Raw genomic sequence first — 10,913 nt, forward strand, 5'->3', positions numbered from 1 at the left:
TTTATATAATTATATAAAACTATAATTATATAAAATTATATAAATATATAATTAATATTTTATATAATTATATAAAACTATAATTATATAAAATTATAAGATAGAGTATTTATCATCAACATATATCTCATTCAGCTTACAAGGTTCAATATTATTTTGAAATGTACCAATAGCGTTAGAATTATATATATTTCAGGCTTTTTACTTCTTATTAGATTCATTGTTTTATATATTTCTTTCTGCCCAAATAAACATTCTTCATATTCATCGAATTTAATTCTATTTTTAACAACACATTCATTTACACCTTTAGACTTATAAATTTTATCATATTGCAATTTTAAAGCATATATCTTAGATCTAAGTCCTACAAATTCAGTCATTATTTTCTAATTACTCTCATCTTTTACTTTACCCAAAACCTTTTTAGTTTGCTAACACAATACCGTAAAAATAATTGTTTGGATAGTCTGAAGTATCAAATAAATGAATATTTTCTTTTATATCGTTATAGAGGTCATCTATTTTTATTTCATAAGTATAAGAATCAACATCTTGGTCTAACAATTATAAGTAATCACCAAACATTGGTTTTATGAATCCATAGTGGAAACCAATCACACATCAATATTTTCTTTTATATCGTTATAGAGGTCATCTATTTTTATTTCATAAGTATAAGAATCAACATCTTGGTCTAACAATTTTAAGTAATCACCAAACTTTGGTTTTATGAATCCATAGTGGAAACCAATCACACATCAATGTTTTCGAAAGATCTAGAATGCTCATACCAACATAAATTCTTTTATTTAATATTATATTTGTTTTATTCATATGAATAGCGGATAACATTTCTGTAAATATTGCTCTTCCCTTGAAGTTTGGTTAACTATTCATTTTTCAACTTTGTTTGGATCAGAACGCAATCTAATATTTTCCATAATATTTCTAAATGCTGAATTATTTAACTAACAATTTATAAAAAAATTTTGGAAATCTTTAGTAGCTTTAGTTCTCAATTGTGTATTCAAATTAATATATTTTTTAAGCTAATCAGATTACTTGAATTCAAACCCTCTATGAATTTTCTTTAGTTTTATTCCTAATGATAAATATTGTTTCAGGTTTCTATAGTGAAGCACGTAATTATTCTTATCATATAAAGTTGTCATTAAATTTGTTTCTTTAGTCACTATTCTGTTATCTGGTGCTAAGGGTATATCTGAATGATAATCAGGTAGTTGTTTTAGATATTTTAAATATACTTCTAAAATATAACCTATTTCATAATCATCACTTACTTTCATTACATCAATATTTATATCACTCCATTTAAATCCACCATAGCACAAATATTGACTCATTGCCCATCCATATAGGTTATTAGCATATAGAAAAGCTAAAAAAAACAGATTCTTCATTACGATCATAATAGCCCCCTAGTGGCATGTCTGTGGACTTAAAACGCTAGAAACCGGGTTACGATTGACGTGGTGGGCAGAGCACAGATAACCCAGTGTGTAACTTTGTGCTTAACTACAAACAAACGATCATAATATTTCTTGCTATATTTATTAGAACACTGCGATATACCTCCATGAATACCCTTCTCAAGCATTAAGATTATATCATAATCAGCAACAATTTTAATTTAACATCAGTTATTTTTAACATTTCATCCCATGATAAACCAGGTGCTGTGTAATTCCAAATATGGTCTAGTTTATATTTTTTTAATCAAACATTTGTAAAGTTCTCGAAAATATCTGCTAATATAAAAAAATCAGTTTTTACATAAAGATCAGAATATTTCCCTTTGTTTGGTATCTTAAATTCTTTCCAAACGTTTTGTGCACGTTGACAGTATTTGCTAAAAATATGTTTAATTGTTAAAATATAACATTGTTGATAAATATATTGATAAAAGTATTTGAAGTTTGTCTAGATATTAATAAAATTGTCTGCCCCATAAGTGTTGCTTTTTATTTATCGCTTACTTTCTATAAAAGAAAAGCTGTTTTTTAAGTTTATATAGATAGTCATACTTGATGAAAAAAACACACTAAATTTTACTTATTCAAACACTTGTTTGTTATTACGAATCAAACACACAATCGTTCTCTCAATGGCCTACAGTACTTATTCTAATATATTAAACAAATCAATTATATACGCTACCTGAATCTTACAAACATTTCACTTTCATGCTTTTGTTGAAATTAGAAGACAGACATAATTATCGTTTATCATTACAACTTTTATAAAATTACAGATTTTGTAAAATAATAACATGTACAAATGACATGTAATGACATGTACAAATGAAAGTCTAAATCTATGTTTCGTGTAAATTTTAACATAAAGAAATTAAAGTATATACGCGCAAAAGTTTTGTACTATCTATAATCAAACTATGATTTTTTTATCTAATTTGTTATGTTTTGGATTTCTGGTTATATAGAAAGACAGTAATGTAAAACAGATTTTGTATTCTTACGATTTCACAATCTTGAACTGAACAGCGGATTCTCCAATATGATATCTATCGTCCCGGCATAGTAAATGTTTAATGTTTTTGCACTTCAAACTAAATGTTCTATACAAAAATCCCAGAAATTGTGATATACTATCGGATGTTATGACAAATGTTTCATATGATATAAGAGTAGATTTTGAATGTTTTATTATAATATGGAAAATAGTCTTCTAAATAGATTGTAAGTTAAAATCTAATATATGTATAAGTATAGACTTCTCTATGCAAATAATAAAACTGCAATCTATGAAATATTAATCTTATGTGGATAATATAACGAGAAAGTTTGATGCAATATATAAAACGTACGTAGATATATTAGAAAATTATGTAAGTGAATTTGAAAGAGTCAGTTGTTGAAATTATTATTGAAATTAGTAATAACATTAACAATATCAATACAGAAACTGCGAGAAGAAAACTATATTTAAAAATAATTCATCAATAGAAAACAATACGAAAAATAGAAGAATTATAAATGTTGGTTATCTTTGTGTAGAAGCCGATGCTACCACTAAATCTGATGTGAATAATGTGAAGATAATTTTTCATTCTATGCTTTTGGAATTCGAATTTCAATTGATATTGGAGGAATCATTAATTCTCATTTTATAGATGCTAGTATGATACTGAAAGAAGATATGCTTTATGCATTATTGTAGTATTTAAAAAACGAATATTAAGTTTTTCTTTTATATTAAAAATTAGTATTAATAAATTAGCATCATTTAAAATTGATGACAATACTTATTCATCAAACTTATTTGTAGCATAGCTTCTAAAAATGACAAGATTAGTATAATTCCTACTACTAATAATATGTCCGAAATTCATATATATTTATAGAAATACATAAACTTGTGGATTACAAATGATAATTTTTAAACTATTCTCGACTACTATAGTTTATTTGGGCAGGAAGAAACAGATTAAACCATGAATCTAATAAGAAATAAAGAGCGTGAAATATATTCTATTGAAGTTAATAAGAAAGCATTAAGCTCAAATGGTGATAAAAGTTATACAGTACCAGATGGTATTAGTAGTTTAGCGTGGGTCACTATCTATTGCCTTATATTTTTTAATACTTTTTTCCTAATAAATGAAAGCAATAGAAAAATTTAACGCTGTTAGTACACTTCAATATATTGAATATTGTAAGCTGAGTGAGCTAGACGATAACATAAAATGTAAAAGGTCTACTAGTAATTTTATTATTGAAATTGATAACAGTTTGGCAAAAATTGTAATTATTTCTACAGAAACTTAGATTAAACTGATAAATCTCATTAACGATAACTTTATTAAACTTAAAGTTCTTAAAGAAGAAATTTATAGTAAATAAATAGCTATTAGTACACTTCAATATAATATTGAAACTTGTAAGGTGAGTGAGCTAGAATACGGTAACGAATATGCTGTATAAGAATTAAAAACAATTAAAACTCAATTTGGTGATAGAATTGTACCTGTGATATTAAATTACAACTAAAGGAATTCCAGTAATTTTACCTAATAGATCTTATAAAAATTTAACTGAGAAAGATATTTAGGATATATAACTTTTGTATACCGAGTAATGAAAGACTTTGGAAATAATAAAATAACTCGTATCCTTGAGTTGAAGATTTTTTAAAACTATTATAGTTCTAAGGGATGTTGCTTACTTTTTTACAACATACATTCCTTGTTTATTAAAAAGTGTAATTTTTCATTATTACGTTGTAATATGGTTGTAGTATATATATATATATGGGGGTTTTTGCGTTACCTGGAGGGAATCAATTCATTTTTCTCTTTTCGCATTAATGGAAAAGGAAAACCTGGATTTATTTCATGGAGGTGGCGTAGAAACCCTATATATATATATATACTACTTACGTCTAGTTATTAATAAAACTTTCTTTCTCTTTTGTTTTAAATAACGTTGTTGATATATATATCATTTTCAAGTATGCCTAGTTATTAATAAAACTGTCTGCCTTTTTAATAACATTGTTGACGTATATAAGTTTTTCAAATATGTCTAGTTATTAATAAAATTGTCCCTCTCTTTTATCTTTGATAACTTTGCGAATGTAGATGTCTTTCATTTTTCCGTCCCCCAAGTTTACCAGAAAAGGCTAAATTTGACTCAGATTTATCTGATCTTTGAACATTAGTCATATGCTGGACACTGACAGCAAGTTGAAAACATAAGTGTCACCGGATACACTTACTATGCCAATAATCATGCTTCTTGGAACTTTAAAACTATGAGCCATGGCGGAAGAATCTCGCTACAGGTTGGTATTAACTGAGTGTGAAAATGAATCGCTAATATTTCCTGTCACACACATTTACTAGCGTTCGTTGCATGTTTACTTATAGTATATTTCATATCAGCTAGATATAAACAAATCAGTTATATACTCTATCTGAATCTTACAAACATTTAATTATCATGCTTTTGTTGAAATTAGAAGACAGACATAATTATCGTTTATTATTACAACTTGTACAAGAATACAGATTTTGTAAAATAATAAACTGCAAACTGATATATAACATGTACAAATGAAAGTCTAAATCTTATGTTTCGTGTAAATTTTGACATATACAAAATTAAAGTATATATACACGCAAAACTTTTGTACTATCTGTAATCAAACTATGATTTTTTTGTCTAATTTGTTATGTTTTGGATTTCTGGTTATATAGAAATACAGTAATGTAAAACAGATTTTGTATTCTTACGATTTCACAATCTTGGATTGAACAGCGAATTCTCCAACATGATATCATGCGTCCCGGCATAGTAAATGGTTAATGTTTTTGCACTTCAAAATAAATGTTCTAAAGAAAATCCCAGAAATTGTGATTCACTATCGGATGTTATTATGAAGCATAAAACTGTCTTTGTTTGACATGCTTTCATATGATATAAAACTAGATTTAGAATGTTTTTATATTAAAATGGAAAATAGTCTTCTAAGTTAAACTAATATATGTATAAGCATAAATTGCGCTATACAAGTAGTAAAATTGTAATATATGTAATATTGATTTTACGTATTCAGAATGAAAATAAGGCAACATATGTCATAAATACACTCTTACTGCCTATTTCTCCATTTAGAAATATTTTACTACTTTTAGTTTATGTGATTCATACATAAATATTTAGAGTTTGAACATTTTACGTTTAACGTATTTGTTATTATATGTTTATTTTAATGTCAATGTTTTTTTAGATTAAATTTATATTCAGAAATACATATAACTTATACTCCAAAGTTGTAGAAGATTCTCGACAGTAAGAACCAACAATATATGTGTGTTTGTAAACGTTTAAATGTAGTTTTGTATTGTTACATAATCTGAATTTTCTAGAAAGATCCCACACGCCTATAAATATAACCAACGTGACTCGCCAAAAAAGGAGTATCTATTAATAGTTTGCTACAGTCAGTGTGCTATAAACTTTGGAAGCTATAACCATAATTGTTATAACGCTTATCAATCGAAAAACTTCAGATATTTGACCAGGAACATTTACAAAGTTCGAACATTACAAATCATTTAACTTCAGTAGATTCTCATCGGAAATTATTACTTTTATGAAAACATTACCTAACGTCACCGGTAGGAAACCTCAACGTGTGTGGCTGGTGAATAACGGAGGACAACGCTAGCTAGCTTCCCGTAAAGCGAATTGTACCTACATCAACTCGTAATTAACTCGCTTATCGTGAACCCTTGATAAGATATCGAAGAAGTTCCAGACTAGAAAGAAGACTTTATATTGCTTGTATGTTTGAGAGACTTTTGTTTATAAATCATTGTTTGTAATAACTATTGTTATTGTAAGTTGTGTTGTTGTTTGTATATTAAAATATATTTCTATTAAAAAAAAAACTGTTTGTATCAATCTTGTTGAAAAATATCGTAAATTGGAGATATATCGGAATATACTTAAATACTAAATCCAAAGTACAATTTAACTACTAAATTTAAAGTATTATTTAGCTTGGTTTTAGACCGTTCGAAATTGTAATACGTAACATACGGAAACATACATGAAACACCCCGGTCGTTTAAAAACTGCGCAGGTTTTAAATTATATTAATGTTGAGATATGCATAGGATAAATATCTAGGGTTTAAATGTTTTGGTTAAATATGAAAATAGGTCTCTATGTAGATTGTAAAGTAAACTAGTATGTGAATATTCCTGAAGTACGCTATTTAAGTATTCGAACTATAAAACACAAAATATTAATTTTACGTATTCAAAAACGCTTTGTTTATTTCTATTATTGAAGTGAAACTATAAAGCTGGCCCTAACGATAATGTAGAAAGTAATACTATGATAAAAACTATGGAGAATAAGATAATAATTTGTTTTTAGTTGTTTTCGTAAAGTTATGCATATACGATATATATCTAGAGTATGAATTTTTATATGAATAAGAAAAACAGGCCTCTACGTAGATTGCAAGTTAGATCTGTTATATTCCTAATTGTATGCATAAACCATGAAACACGCACAAACTGACAAACTATAATACATAAAATACGAATTTTATGTATTCAGAAACACTTTGATTATTAATGTTACTGAATAGAAACTATAGAATTGACCCCAAGGATGACGTATAAACTAATGTTGTGTTAAAAGCTATAATAGCATTATTGTATAACATGACACAGCTAGACATCAAGGACCAATAAGACATTCTAATGATTCGCGAACGAATCACATATAAAATATCTGTCCGAGCCTTAGAGATTATCTCATTGTCCCTCTACGATTTGGCTGTAGCTTTGTGCTTAACTTCAAACAAACAAACAAAACACTATACGCCCTAGTGGAAAATTTTGAAACTATTCGGCTTCTGATGTCACTTGACTTCCTAGTCTCAAGCACTGATCTATATATATATATATATTACAGATCAATGGTTTCAAGTAATGCTTCGCCGCCTTATCGCTTGAGTCAGCCCATTAGTGACCATGACGTCATAGTTTACGTGACCCAAAACTTAGATATACATAAACCTTCCTTCCCAAAAAAATGTACACAACAGAAGCCAACGCAAACGACCAACTCATCCCACCAGGTAACAAAACACATAAGAAAAACAGAAGTGATACAACCTATAAATGTTACAAAAATAAAACTTCAGCAAAAGACTACATCCAAACCAAACTCCTAAAAAAAAGGCACTCGGAGATTGTTTGACCAAAATTCTATAAGTAATAGTCTCTCTACTTATCTAGAGGTCACATCAAAATTACAGGAAATCCATAACGGATTCAGTCAAACAGCAGATCACATAGTTAGACCAACTGAATCCATAGTAGACAGCTTAAATATAAAAAGAATGTACTGTCGCATGTATGTTGAGAAAACATTCGACACTGTATGGCACAATAGTTTCAAGTTCAGAATGTCAGAATTAGAACTACCGCGCTGTATTATTTGCTGGCTATCAAACTTTCTGAGAGATAGAAAATGTAGAGTTAATGTAGAGGGGACCTACTAGAAGTATTTCACCCCTGAGGCTGGTCTGCCTAAAAGAGGGGTGGTTATTTTATTAATCATGCATGCCAATAATAGACGACCCAAATTATGGGTATTCATCGTAATTTGCAGATGATTTTGCCACTTGGAAGAGTACACCGACTACAGCAATCAATCTACAACCACAATTGAATAGAATAGTAGAATATTGCAAAAAGAAAAAAAAACAAGCATCAAAATAAATGTTCCTAAAATTTAACTAGTAGTTTTTACAAAACTCAAAAAATATCCCCCTGAACTTCACATGAATGGTACATTCCTCCAAGCGATAACATCAGCTAAATTCCTTGGCCTGATTTATGATCAGAAGTTAATGTGGGTTAAACATATTAATAACATAAAAGCAAAAGTTTGGCAACGTACGGACTATATAAGATGCCTAAGTGGCAAAAACCATATACAAATATACAAAACATACATCCATCCAGTTATAGAATACGCATGCCCAGCTTAGATGAATGCAAAACAGATTCACGTAAAAAAACTACAAGAAATACAGAATGCAGTATTTTCAGCAGCCTACCAAGAACCAAGATAATCATCGTCAGCCTTTCTACACAAACATGCAAACATACAAACACTGTCTGATAGACTCACACATAGTTTTCTTAATTACGTTTCAAAAAATTGGCATAAAAATGTATCTTGTGAATTAGACCATTTTTGCATACATGATGAAGCTAGTCCTAAGCACTTCTCGCCAATAAATTTCTATATTAGAAATAAAATATAAATTAAGGCCACCTTCAGCTAAGAGGGGAAAAAGGCAGTCATTATCATATATTTCTACCTCTTAGGATACTCTAATCAAATAGAAGTATGTGACTGACACTATTGTAGCGCACTCTCTGCATCAAAGTTCAGAGGACGTTTTTGTTTAGGAGGACGGGGCTTAAGGGATTCGAACCAGTAATTACCAGAATCATAGTCTGCGAACACTAATCCTTAGGCAATGTCCGGCATTTATAGGTTATAAATAAGGCATTCTGCATTGCTGAATATCAAACTTTCAATGGAACTTTTGATAATTTAGAAGTCCGAGTTAAACGCCTTAAAGCATTTATTTCTCTCTTAGAATTATTAACATCTAAAACCTTGAATATGAAAAAAAGTGATATTTTATAATGTACATAGATTCGGGGATTTTTTTTTTGGTCCTTTATCACTTGATTAGTTGCAAGTCTCATAAGAAATACAATTAAAAGTTAATTTTTAAATTGTTTATTTACTCGTTTCAATTGTTAACATTTATAGCTTTTCTGAAAACAACTTTCTGTCATAGGTGTAGATGAAGAATAGAAACATGTACAGTTTAGAAAATCGAAGGTTTCTAAGTTTTGAGCAACATTAGAATCGTGTTTTGAAATTTCTTGCCCCATGAATACTGTGAACAAAATGCATATTCGTCAAAATTGTCAATTCAATATCAAAAATATCATGTGAAGAAAAAAACGATCAAGTTCAACTAAAAAAATTTTGGTGAAAATGTAGCTTACAGTTACGCTTTCACAGCATGTTTCCGGGATGTATGAAGGAAATCTTGTTTTCAGGAATGAAGAGCGAGCTTTACTTTTTCAGAGAGTCAGCTCCTCTTCGCATCAATAAGTTCTTTCTGTAAAAGTTAGCTTGTCGTAAGTGGCGGCTGTTGGCCTATCCAGATAAAATATAGGACTCAAAGGCCGTATTATTCCATATCTGTAACCTATCAGTAAACGGTTTGTCATGTCTGCTATTTTTACACTGAAGATGTTACAAAGACTGAGGTTCTATGGTGCTCGTTTTTTCTTTTATCCATAGGCTGAATTGGCCAATACAACATCAATTCACCAAAAAAAAAAAAAAGATCCCTGATATGGGTAATACCTAGACTACGGAGGGTTTCAGCTGAAATCACTTTAAATAACTGCCAGAAACCGGGTTTCTATACCCGTGGTGGGCAGGACACAGATAACCCTTTGTGTGTTTAATAATAAACAACAACAGCACTTTAAACAGTACTTAATTTATTGTTTGAACATCTGGATTATAATGTAATTTCATAGTAACAATTCTCTTCACCTTCCCATTTTATAAAATAACATAATGATGATAGTAGTTGAACTTATATGCTTTCGTTATTTACATTTCATAAAATATGAAAATTTGTTAGAATATAATGAATGCATATACAAGTCAGAAAAGGTGAATAACCTTCTAGTGCGGCTTATTTAAATGTTTCCCGTGTTTATTTTTTATTTTATTTTTTGTTATTTAGAAGTGTTTAGGCTATTTAAGCTGTAGTGGTAGCACGTTTCTTTCATGTAATTTGATTAAATTTGAAAGCAAAATGTTGCTCACGTAACTCATCTTATATATTTTTATGTTTTTTTAAAGTATATTTTTTATGTTAACAACATTTTCATTGGCACATCAGTTTAAATTAAGCTTAAAACACAAGACGGTTTAGTTAGAGATTAAGTTGTATTTTTCCTCTTTTAGAGTAGAAATATTTATGAATATCGTCGTGAATAAAAGTGACTCAATTTAAAGACAGAACTATATTATGTATAACATGTTTAACCAAGTCTATCTATTTCTCATATATCAATATCTTATTTACTTACTGCGCATAGGCCCGGCATGGCCAGGTGATTAGGGTACTCGACTCGCAATCTGGGTTCGAATCCCCGTTATGGGTTCGAATCCCCGTCACACCAAACATGCTCGCCCTTTCAGCCGTGAGGGCGTTACAATGTGACGGCCAATCCCACTATTCGTTGGTAAAAGAGTAGCCCAAGAGATGGCGGTGGGTGAGGATGACTAGCTGCC

This window comes from Limulus polyphemus, unplaced genomic scaffold (assembly GCF_000517525.1).
Source record: "Limulus polyphemus unplaced genomic scaffold, Limulus_polyphemus-2.1.2 Scaffold35, whole genome shotgun sequence".
NCBI lineage: Eukaryota > Metazoa > Arthropoda > Merostomata > Xiphosura > Limulidae > Limulus > Limulus polyphemus.